This window comes from Mastomys coucha, unplaced genomic scaffold (assembly GCF_008632895.1).
Source record: "Mastomys coucha isolate ucsf_1 unplaced genomic scaffold, UCSF_Mcou_1 pScaffold18, whole genome shotgun sequence".
Taxonomy (NCBI): Eukaryota; Metazoa; Chordata; class Mammalia; order Rodentia; family Muridae; genus Mastomys; species Mastomys coucha.
In genome coordinates, this window is record NW_022196900.1 from 68,489,603 (window position 1) to 68,501,159 (window position 11,557).

The 11,557-nt window shown below is 40.3% G+C and overlaps 1 protein-coding gene and 1 long non-coding RNA gene across 9 annotated transcripts in view; one reads left to right on the forward strand and one right to left on the reverse strand.

The window, feature by feature from the left end:
- Positions 1–11,557, reverse strand: part of Osbpl9 (oxysterol binding protein like 9) — a 137,728-nt gene that overhangs the window by 80,926 nt on the left and 45,245 nt on the right. The gene's annotated exons all lie outside the window — the stretch shown is intronic.
- LOC116096391 lies at positions 1,564–10,618 on the forward strand. Its single transcript, XR_004120976.1, has 3 exons — positions 1,564–1,609; positions 3,561–3,703; positions 10,008–10,618. It is a non-coding gene; the product is annotated as an uncharacterized LOC116096391 (long non-coding RNA).

Sequence of the window (11,557 nt, forward strand, 5' to 3'; positions counted from 1 at the left end):
TTTTCAGACCCCAACAAAATCAGGTAAAATAAGAGATACAACCACAGTGGAGACCCAATTAGGACAAGGAGATCTTACTAAACATCTTAAGTTTTAAACTGTGTTATCAGTACTGATGGTGCAAGGGCAGCTCTGATGAAAACCCTTGAGCTTGAGTGAAGGCTACAGCTCTGAGTAGCCTTCAGACTACAGTAGCTCCAGACTGAGTAGCCCTTATAAACTCCCTACCACATGCTGGCAGGAGGGGGAAAGACAGACTTTGTTTCCCTTAGAATTCACTTACGGAATCATTACATATTTGAAATCTCAAGCACTGGTCCACGTTTATCAAACAGCTCTAAGAACAAATAGGAGGTGTAAACAAAACCTGTGCATTTCAAAACCAACGGCACCTCAAGGAAAACAACGTGAATTGTAAACTGCCTGGCATTCACAGGACATCATTTTTATATTAAAAACAAACTGATAGTCAGGCATGGCAAAATGGTACATATGGATAATCCCAGCACTTGGGAGTCTAAGAAGCAGGAAGATCAACACAAATTCAAAGACAGCCTGGACTACACAGTGATTTCAAACCAGCCTGGACTACATAGGAAGACCCTGTCTCAAACAAACAACAAAATCCAGAGAGAAATATTATTCATACTTAGGGTATCTGCCAGGTATTTCCCTCAGAATGAATAAAGACAGCCTGCATTCCAGGGAGATTTTACAGTCTGTTGCCAACTACAAAATTCAAGGTTTGAAATTAACAATGGAATTTTGGAAAATGTGTATTTTCTTTCCACCATCACTCTGATCAATTCCTAAAATTCCAGAACCTTTCCTGCTGAGTTTGGGTTTTCAACAAATGTGAGTTTTTTATGTCATACAATGAAAAGTATCAACATCTATGTAGGAATTGCAAAATTAGATGAAGTAGTTCCCCAAATGACCATCGGGTACATGATATTCTTACAAGATGTTCTGCTAGGTAAAGGAGCCATTCTACATGTCAAAGCCATGAATTTTAGAATAATAAATATCTACATATATCAGTTTTATTAATATAGCTTCAGATTCCAAATGTAACTAATGTGTAAGAAACTATCAGTGGCGCACACCTTTAACCCCAGTACCTGGGAGGCAGAAGCAGACAGAGCTCTACAAGTTCAAAGCTAGCTTGGTCTACAGAGTGAGTTCCAGGACAGCCAAAGCTACACAGAGAAACCCCGTCTCAAAAAAGGAGGAGGAGGAAGAGGAAGAAAAAGACTATTACTTGAGTGTTGGTGAGATATCAAAGAATACTCTGAATTCTCTTAGGGGGCTATGAAAACTCTTTTCTATATGACCATGTAAGAGTATATTTTCATGCACTGAAGTTAGACAATGGGCGAAATGAAGCTTGGTCAGGAGAGCTTGGCTCTCTTCTGCTAAGGCTGACATTAATTACAAAAATAGAACATGATGTCAATGTTCTCACTGTTTGGGAGACTGTGGAATCATTATTCTTTTTTCCATTTTTTTTTTTAAACAGGGTCTCACTATGTATGATGTAGCTATGGCTGGCCTGGAATTTACTGTATAGACCAGGATGGCCTCGATTTCCCAAGTGCTGGCAATAAAGGTATGTGCTAGCATATCTGATATTTTTTCTTTTTTAAAAAATATTTTATTATTTTTAGTTATGCAAGTGTCTATGTGAGTACATGAGTGACCATGGAGCCCAGAGATGTCCAGAGGTATCAGATGCCTCTAGGTTGGAGTTACAGACAGTTCTGAGTAGCCAACACGGGTGTTGGGAACCATGTTCTGATTCTCAACAAGAAGAGTTTTATGTTCTTAACCTCTGAGCCCTCTCGGGTGGTTATCTTGCCACAACATGTCTATTAATGAAATGGGTCTATTGATATCACAAGATTTTGTTACTGAGTTGTTTTTTGACATAGTTTCACTATGTATCCAAGGCTGCCCTGGAACTCAAATATACTGCTCAGGCTGGCCTTAAATTTATAGCCTCAGCTTTGAGTATTAGTTTATAGCAGTATACAATATGCCTGGTTCTTCTTGATACTGTGTTGTCTACTGCTAGTTCTGTTAATTTAGTCCCCAAAATTACACTAGAATCCACACATCTGCTCATAAATCACTGAGGGATCCTGTTTGCAGTTGGTTTTGGTTGGTAAATAAAGTTGCCGGAGGACAATGGCTGGGCAGGGAGACAGAGGCAGTACTTTTAGGATTCCCGAACAATAGTCACCATGCTGGGAAAGGGTTAGTGCCACCCCTGAGAAAGCAGGACAGAGAGACAACCAACACATAAGAGCCAGCCAGGGAAGAGCAGCCCCAGCCCCTCCCCCACCCCTGGATCTAGGGCAACAACAATGGAAAGTAGATTTTAGTAAGTAATAACTCAGGAATATATGGGGAGGGGGTGTTAGCCATGTGGAGGCTTGGGCATAGCCCAGCCATTGAGCTATTTAAGGCATATTAAAATATAAGGTTGCATGCACGGGTGTGTTTTTCATTCAAGAACCCAGAACACTGAGATGGGGAGCAAGGACCGAATGCCCCCACTGCCAGGTCTATTTGAGTAGAGTTTATTGGGAACTGCAACAATACTGAGTAAATATGTTTAAAATTTATTTTAATTTCTAAACTTGTAAATGTTAATATAATATACACAAGTGAATACAAGTTTTCTGGAGGCATATCATTTTAAAAGACATATTAAGAAGTGTGGGAACTGCTGACATATATAATCTTACTGGATTACTTCACTGAATTCTAAGTACCCAGAAAGCAGAGTTTAGCCAGTCTTATTTGTTGCTATATTTCAAGAACCTAGCAAGGTACCTTGTGTACTGGATGATGGATGGATGGATGGATGGATGGAAGCTAAATGATTGTATTCCATTTAGTTTAGTGGTTCAAAGGGCAACTGACATGTTGAATAGTCAGAAATGTGTTGATTTGTTTGTGCAATGCTAATGGTCAACCCGAGTCTTCGAAATTGCATGCTGTGCCACAGCTTGCTCATTGAGACTGATTCCCAGGAGAAGCTATTTTTAGAAGCCAGTAAGGTGGTATGGAAAAAAGAATGATCCCATGACCAACTCTAATAAGCCAGTGTTTTGATCTGCAGAGGGTTTAAGAATTATAGTTTGAATAAGGCTCCCTTCTAACTTACAGAAGTTAGAGGAGAAAGCAGAGGAAGAGATCTGTGCATCTTATACCTTGTGTACCTTTCAATCAGAGCTGACAGAATGCTCCAGGTTTATGACCACACCACACCCCCAATTTTCCTAAGTTAGCTATGTACTCCCTGAGTTCTGGACTGGGAATCTGGTCCACATTTTTTTTCTTGATTCTCTAGCACTACCATTTTCTTAGCAGCTAACCCAGTTGTCACAATTACAGAACAAATGGTTATTTGTCTGCTAGAATGGTGCCTTTTCTTAGTGACTCTCCTGACGGGCCTTGTCTTTGTTTGCTTCCTTGTTTGTTTTTCCCTGATGCTGTGATAAAAATGCTTCCATAAAAAGCACTTAAGGGAGAAAGGTTTTATTTTATCTCAGGGTGCCAGTCACAGCAGGGAGTCAGGGCAGCAGGGGACTCACAGCAGCTCATCACATCTGTCCACCAGCAGAAAAGGACAAGGCATGCTGTGGCTCGCTCCCTTCCTCTTTTTATCAAGCCCAGGGAATGGTTCTACCCACAGGTAAGATGGGTCTTTCCACAGCACTGAATGCAACCAAGCTTATCCCTGACAAGCATGCCCAGAGGCCTGCCTCCCGGGACTTACTTCTACACTCTATCAAATTGACAGTAACAATCAGGAGCCTTTATAGGAGACTACCCCCAGGCCAGCACTATGTCTCTAACATACATACAGCTCACGTTTATTATTTATTGTCCATCTCTCCTGCCACTGAATACTAAGCTCCACAGAAGCAATCTTCTTTCTGATGAATCACTGATCTTATTACTGGGCTTTCTTTTCATTTATTTATTTGTGTGTTTATCTATTTATTTATTGAGGCAAGGTCTCAATATGTGGCTCTGGCTGTCCTGGAACTCACTATAGAAACCAGACCAGCCTCGAACTAAGAGATCTGTCTGCCTCTGCCTCCAAGGCACTGAGATTACAGGCATGTACCACCATGCCCAGAAAGTTAAGAGTTTCTAAGAAATTATTTTTGCTTGATGTCTTATCAAATCTTCCATAATTGGCTTTCTAAGATTTATTAATAGTTATAGCTAAAGTCTCTAAACTGTCAATGTGCATGCAAATATTTACAAATGTGTTTCTCCTCCACAACATCTGTTTTGACTATCTAAAGCAATATTGTGAGTCTCTAGAACAGAGTTAGCATTATATTAGGAACTGTTTGCTCATTCAGTCATAGATAATGAAAACCATGGGATCTTTTCTATTCATTCATCAATCACATGCTTGTCAGTCAAATGATTCCTACTCAATAAAAATCCTTGTTATGCAAATATATACTAATACTTAGCTCCTGCAGGGACTTTCTATACTGCTTTAACTCCAGGTTTTAGTAAAGGACTAAAAGGGTCAGTTAGTCACTGTTCCTTAACTCTAAAAAAGGAAGACTTTAAGACATGGAATGTAGGAACATTTAGGAAGGCTGTGGTTTTGGAGAACTGACACAGGCATTAATCAGGAAAATGCTCAGATAGCATGGAGAGACCAGGAAAAGGGTGAGAGGGAGTAATGGGGAGGGAGTGAGTGTGAGCACAAGAAGGGATAAAGACTGGAGTCAGGTTACAGACTTATGAGACAGAGAAGGAGCAGCCAGTAGACAATAGAAGATTCAGTTAACTTGAAAAATGAAGGTGCGGTTCCACTATACAGAGAAGATGGCCCAACTGCGGGCCCTCAGAAATCAGAAGAGAGCTGTTAGTTCCAGGTCAGTCCAGCAAAAACTTAAACAAAATACAACAAAAGAATATACAAGATGAAAAACAAGATGACTCCAAAATTTTTACTTCTGGCTTGAAAAGCCTCTGATGTAGTCAAACCTAAAATTTGATACGCTTCAACTGTCAGAAAAGGTTTGTTTTTTGTTTAAAGTGTGTGCATGCACTGTTTAAAGTGTGTGCATGCACGTGCATGCACGCACAAGTGTACAAGTTGTACATGGGGTGTGTGCATTTGTGTGTGGGGGTCTGCATTTGTATGTGTGTATGAACATGTGTGCATATATATGAATGTGCGTATGTGTGAAGTCAGGCATTTTCCTCAATCACTCTCTACCTTGTTTTTAGGCAAGGTCTCTCATTGACTCTAAGCTCACCATCTAGAACCCATTCCCATGGGTTCTGGGAATCCAAACTCAGGTCTTCATGCTTGTGTGTCAAGTGCTCTATTCACTGACCCAGCTCTCTAGCCCTAGAAGTTTAAGCTAATGGTACAATACCTGCAATCCCAGTGCTCTGGAAGCTTAGGCAGGAGGATTAGAATTCAGGACCAGCTTGGAATACATAACATATATCAAGTTAGCCAAAGTCATATTTCAGAACTTATCTTTAAGAAAATTAATAAAGTTTTACTGAATTTATGAATAAGAAGTACTCATAAAATCCCCTCATGAAAAAAAATGAGAATTTCTCTTTAATGCATTTTGGGATGAGAAGGGAGAGTGGGGCAAAAGGTGATTTTTAAGGGGCTAAGCCAAGTCTTGGCTCACAAGGAGACATACAGAAGGTCAGAAAGAAAGGAAAATGTTATATAACTTATTTGGATTAATAAAGGGAAGAAAAGAAAGGGGGAAAATCAATGCCTATTTTAAAAAAATTGAGGAAGGTGCTAGGTGTGGTGGCTCATGCCTGATTCCTAGCACTTGGAGAGCTGGGTCAGAGGATCACCCCTGAGTTCAAAGCCAGTTTGGTCTAGAGAGAGTTCAGGACAGCCAGACTACAGGGTGAGACATGCCAATAAAAATGAAATCATAAATAAATAAAATTTAGGAAAAAGACTAAAACAAAGCAAGAAACATGGGAAAATGAATCAGCTACCCATTCTTTTGTTTGCTTTTGAAATAAACAAGATCAATTTGATAAGACCTAACAAAGTAACAGAATCCTACAAGAAATTATAATAATTGATGTGTGCATCTTTAAATAAAATGCTTAGAAAAACAGACATTCTTTAGATGCTGTGGGTGGAGAAGGCTTTGTACTTTAAAAGAGTAGTGTGCACATGTTTCTGTGGAGTGGAGAAGCAGGAAGGCATTTCTGAATTATCAAGTCTCACTTTCCATTTGAAGGCTTCATTCTGGCTCCAGCTTCTCCAAGGAATTCTGCTCAGGGCAAAGAGCAGTGAGCCACTTCCTCTCTCTTCTATATTTACCTCTAAGCTGTTAATATAATATCTTTGCCTTTCCTTCAGAAAGGATACACTTCTGTATCAAGACTGTAGTTATAACCCTGCACGTCCCACAAGCTTTAACCCCATCCTCTAACAGGCAATCTAGACACAGCAAAATGTCATTGATTCAGCACTCACGAGAACACAAAGTTTATGCTTATACCAGATCACTAAGCTTAAACCACTATGAACATCCCAGGCTCCGCTTTAGGTTTTTTTTTGTTTGTTTTTTTGTTTTTTGTTTTTTTATTTTAAGGAAAACCAAGTTTCTGAATAGGACAAATAACTAAGGGGGTTTTTACCTTCAAATACTTTGAGCTGCTCCCTCTACTGACATAAAAAGAGAACTGTGCAGCATGACCAGAACTGAAAGAAGATTGAGCACAACTCAATGTCTGACTCCCTGGTCATTCACTCCACTCAGGGAGCATTCCCATGCGTCCTGTGGCTAGGCTTCTAAGCCTCCCTAACAGTTGGTGACGGATATGAGCATGCCTTGTGACATGACTCACTACCATCGCCTCTGACCAATGCCTCACAGTGGGCCCAGGCCGTGTCAACCTCTGCTTGGATATCCACTGAGCACAGGAGAACCCTGGTGACACCTACTATCATGAACAGTAATACTGCAATGGCAGAAAGTGGTGGGGATGCAAAGAGTCTCTGGTATGATGAAATATAAGTCAGAGTGACCAACCTAGAGTCAACAGGAAAGTAAGGTGGAAATGAACAGCACTGTATAATGAGAATTGTAAATTTAAATCTAGGCCCTGTTACTTCCTGCATGTGTGACCATAAATACAAATTTATACAAGCCTCAAGCTCTTCCCTGTATGGTGAGGATAACACTATCTATCTCGTTAGTGTGGGTGTGGTCCCTGTGAAGAACCAGCATAATATTAAACTGGCCCTCAGCCACTGGTTCTCTTCACCACAAGTTCCTTTTTTTTTATTCAACAGAGTCACTTCTACTGTGTATTATAATCACCATCTCTAGAAGAAAAAAGACACTTACGACATCCCTGCCCACTTGACTTACATCACCTGCACGCAAGAGCTCTGGTCAACAATACCCTTTTACATGACAAAACACTCAACTCCTCCGACTAGGCAGTGGTAAAATGGTGTCCTCAAAGCAGCTAGCAGCCTAGCCAGATAGCACTTTTTTATAATTCATTTAAATTTGAGATCTTCCCAAATATCAGTCGAATTGTCCTAAGGTCCTCTTAATTTAATATAAGAAGATGTGCCTGGGAATACAGCTCAGTTGGTAGAGTGCTTGCCTCACATGCACAAAGCCTTGGGGCCAATCCCCAGTGCTGCTGCGTGAACCAGGTACAGTCGTGCTACTCCAATCTCACCATGAGGAAGTGTAAGAGGACCAGAAGTTCTTGATCATCCTTGAGGCCAGCCGGGGATACATGAGAACCTGACACACACACATTCAAAATGCAAGGGCAGAACATAGCTGTAGTTCATACGATACACTGATATTACATGTGGAGCATACTAGCAAGAGTATCATGGTCATGAAAATGGATGTTCATACCCTGCCTGAGTAAGAATTTAAAAAGGGCTGAAATTTAAGAGCAAGGATCAGTGCAATCCACGCATTGTCAAATTGCCACAGTTTTAACTCATTTAACCCAGGAAAAATTCCAAAAGCTGTTCAACCAAGAAGTTACCACTAAAAGGAGGATTTAACATTCAATTTCTTAATCGAATTCTGCAGTGTTCACCCTTCTTCACAATGCGAAGCAAGTTCCTTGTGTTACAATATACACTCAGGTACTTGTTGATGTCACAAAACCCACAAAAGTTCATTTTTAAAAATGAGTGGATAAGCCAGACAGTGGTGGTGCACACCTTTGACCCCAGCACTCTGGAGGCAGGGGTAGGTGGACCTCTGAGTTCAGGCCCAGCCTGGTCTACAGAGTGAGTTCCAGGACAGCCAAGCCTACACAGACAAACCCTGTCTCCAGAAACCAAAAACCAAACCAGAACAAAATAAAACTGGATGGAGTAAATTGAACCCTAGAATTTTCTACAAGTGTCTAACTACTTGTAGAAACATTCCTTCCATTATGAATGTTTACTCTTTTCACCAGCATACACCAAGCAATGTGCCCCAAACTGAACAGATTTCTTATTAAGATTCACAGGTCTCCTCCCAAGGTTATATAAGCACAACTGCTTGAGACTGAAGACTAATGATGACTGCCTGCAGGGAGCTCTAGAAACCCAAGCTTCCAAGAGTCACTGCCCATGCTGAGATGTGGCTTCAGCTACACAGCCGCCCTTCAGTTGTTTGTGCTCCCAAAGGAACCCAAATAAACCCTGATTCCCACTTAGCGCTCTGCCCTGCCCTCCACAGCACAGTACACTAACTATGCCTTTGAAACCATGAGCTGAATAAGAACTCTCCCATTTAAGTCATTTCCATCAGGTCATGGCCACACAGAAATTACTACTAGGCACAGGAAAACTTGTCCTTAAACATACACAGGACTGAAGGGTCAAGGAAGTGGCATCGTTCTTCCCTTCTGGCAGAAGGACTCGAGTGATAATTAGCGTCATCTTTCCAATACTCTCCTTAGGTTGTCACATTGAAAATTTATATTAGCAATTAAGAAAAATGAATTGTGGAATAAAATGTAAATTATTAACAAAAATAAAGATGGATCAGAGGTAGGTCTAACTGGCTATTCACTATACTGGAGTCCATAATTAAACTTGGGAAGATTATAATTTCAAATATCTAGGGAGGATTGAGAGTAGAAAATAAATTAAGAACAACATAGGTACACTAGTGAGATCTAATCCTCCCACAGCAATATAACAAACTCCCAACACATGAATCCAGCTCTATCCACCCACACAAATATCCCGAGCACCACTGAAATTATACCAGCTAATTACAGAATTAATTAGAGCTGATTTACTTCCTTTACATGAAATGTGTGACTTTTTGTACTGGAAACATTACCAAGTAAAAATCAGGAACATAACACAACAGAGGAAACATCTTAAGTCAACATAAGACAGTGGCATCTGTTCGCGGGTGGTAGCACTCGCTGAGGTCACACTGCTCTCAAAGTAGAAGACTGTCAAACTTACAACCGTGCTTTAGTCTAATGACTTACTGTCTATTCTAAGCATATTGCCCATGCAGATGTGTGCTGAGTTGATTGATACTAATGCAGTGAAGCATCGACGCACTGATATACTTGATCAATAGGACTTTTTTTTAATTAAACATTTTCCTCCAGTATTGAGCACTAGGTTGCACTTTAGTAAATAATCAAGCTTTAATGGACTGAGCTGAAAACATTGGTTTATCAGACCAACCACAGACAACTTCTTCCACTAAGACTTAGATAGCTCTAACTTAAGCTTCTTGCCATGCTTAAAAGTGGTATATTTTATCTCAGAAAACTGTCACTATAAAATATTCCTGATAAATATAAAGTTTGTACTGTTTAATAGATGTCCCCAGTAGAGCCCTCTCCTCCCTGTTTTTGAGATAGGGCCTCACTGTGTAACTTAGTCTGTGTTCAAACTTAAAATCCTGCCATCATGCCTAGATGCACAGTTTTCATCTTTTAAAAAAATAATTTTCTTTTTTTTACAGATCAGGTTTGCTGAAGTCAAGAGATCCATCCCTTCAATATAAATTAGACCATACACACTATGGGCAATCTATGATTAAGACCAAGTCACTTGACACTACATCTCCCATCTATACATTGAGGACGATTCTAATATTGTTGCAAAAGTAAACTTGCATATAAGTACAGCTTCGTATCCAGACTCTGGATCTCAAGCTTTCAAGTGTATTATAATCACTGGAGAGGACACACTCCAGAGATCCAATTCTTAGTACACACACACACACACACACACACACCCCACCCCCGGTGCTGAAGCTCTGTCTGCAAACACACTTTGAGCACAAATCCTGGCTCTATCACTTGGGCTTCCTAAAACTCACTTTCTCGAACTCTAAAACAAGAACCTCAGCTATCTGCACTTGTGGGTTTAGCAGTTACATAAGTAAGTAACGTTCACAGGGGGTGGAAAAGTGTCTGGTTCCTATCAGTTACTCAGCAGCAATCGGATAGCTGCGATAGCTGTGTGACCATCACCACCCCGCTACTGTTTCTGAGTAATGGAACAAGAGGAATGGAACACTGAGGGCATGGCGTTTTGTAATCGAATTAAACTGTGTTGTTATTTAAAGGTCATCCTATTTTACATTAATTTCTTCTTGATAAGATGATAGCTCATTGGCTGGAAAGGTGGCTCAGCAGTTAAGAGCACTGACTGCTCTTCTGGAGGTCCTGAGTTCAAATCCCAGCAACCACATGGTGGCTCACAACCATCTGTAATGGGATTGGATGCCCTCTTCTGGTGTGTCTGAAAACAGCAGCATCATACTCACATAACAATCTTAAAAAAAAAAAAAAAAAAAAGGTGATAGTTCACTATAGCTAGGTGACCAGCTCTCAAGAACAAGTGCTCTATAGATACTACTGCCATGGTTTTAACCAAAGATTAAAAATCCAAAGGCTTTATTTAGCTCACAAAGGTACACTGTTTGGCCAACAGGATTGGGGATACAAGAGAGCTTGCCTAGTATGCATGAAGCTCTTGGTTTGATCCTCAGCATCTCATAAACCAGACAAGGTACTGCATACCTGTAATTCCAGCACTTAGGATATAGAGGCAGGAGGATCAGAAGTTCTGGCCATAGATCAAGTTCTGCACCAGCCAAGAATTGATGAGAACCTGTCTCAAAGGAACTGAGTCTTGTGTTCAATTTTCAATTCTGCTTTATGTTAGTGGTGTGCAGCCCCTCGTTTCTTTAACTATAAGATAAAAATAGCACTAGCAATTACTCTGTAAAGCTTTGAGCTGCATGGCTTAATACAGGTAGAATTCCAAATAACACCTCTTATAAAATAAACATTTAACCAATGATTGCTATTATTAGCATCCCAATATCTAAAATGTTCTAAGTCATTACATATATTAAATCATCAAAAATACAATCTCATAAGCCAAGCACAGTAGCTCAGCCTGAAATCTCAGCACCTGGAAAGATCAGGCAGAAAGGTAAGTCATTCAAGGTCATTCTCGGCCCCATTTTGAAGCCTGCCTTGTCTCAAAACAAAGACAAAA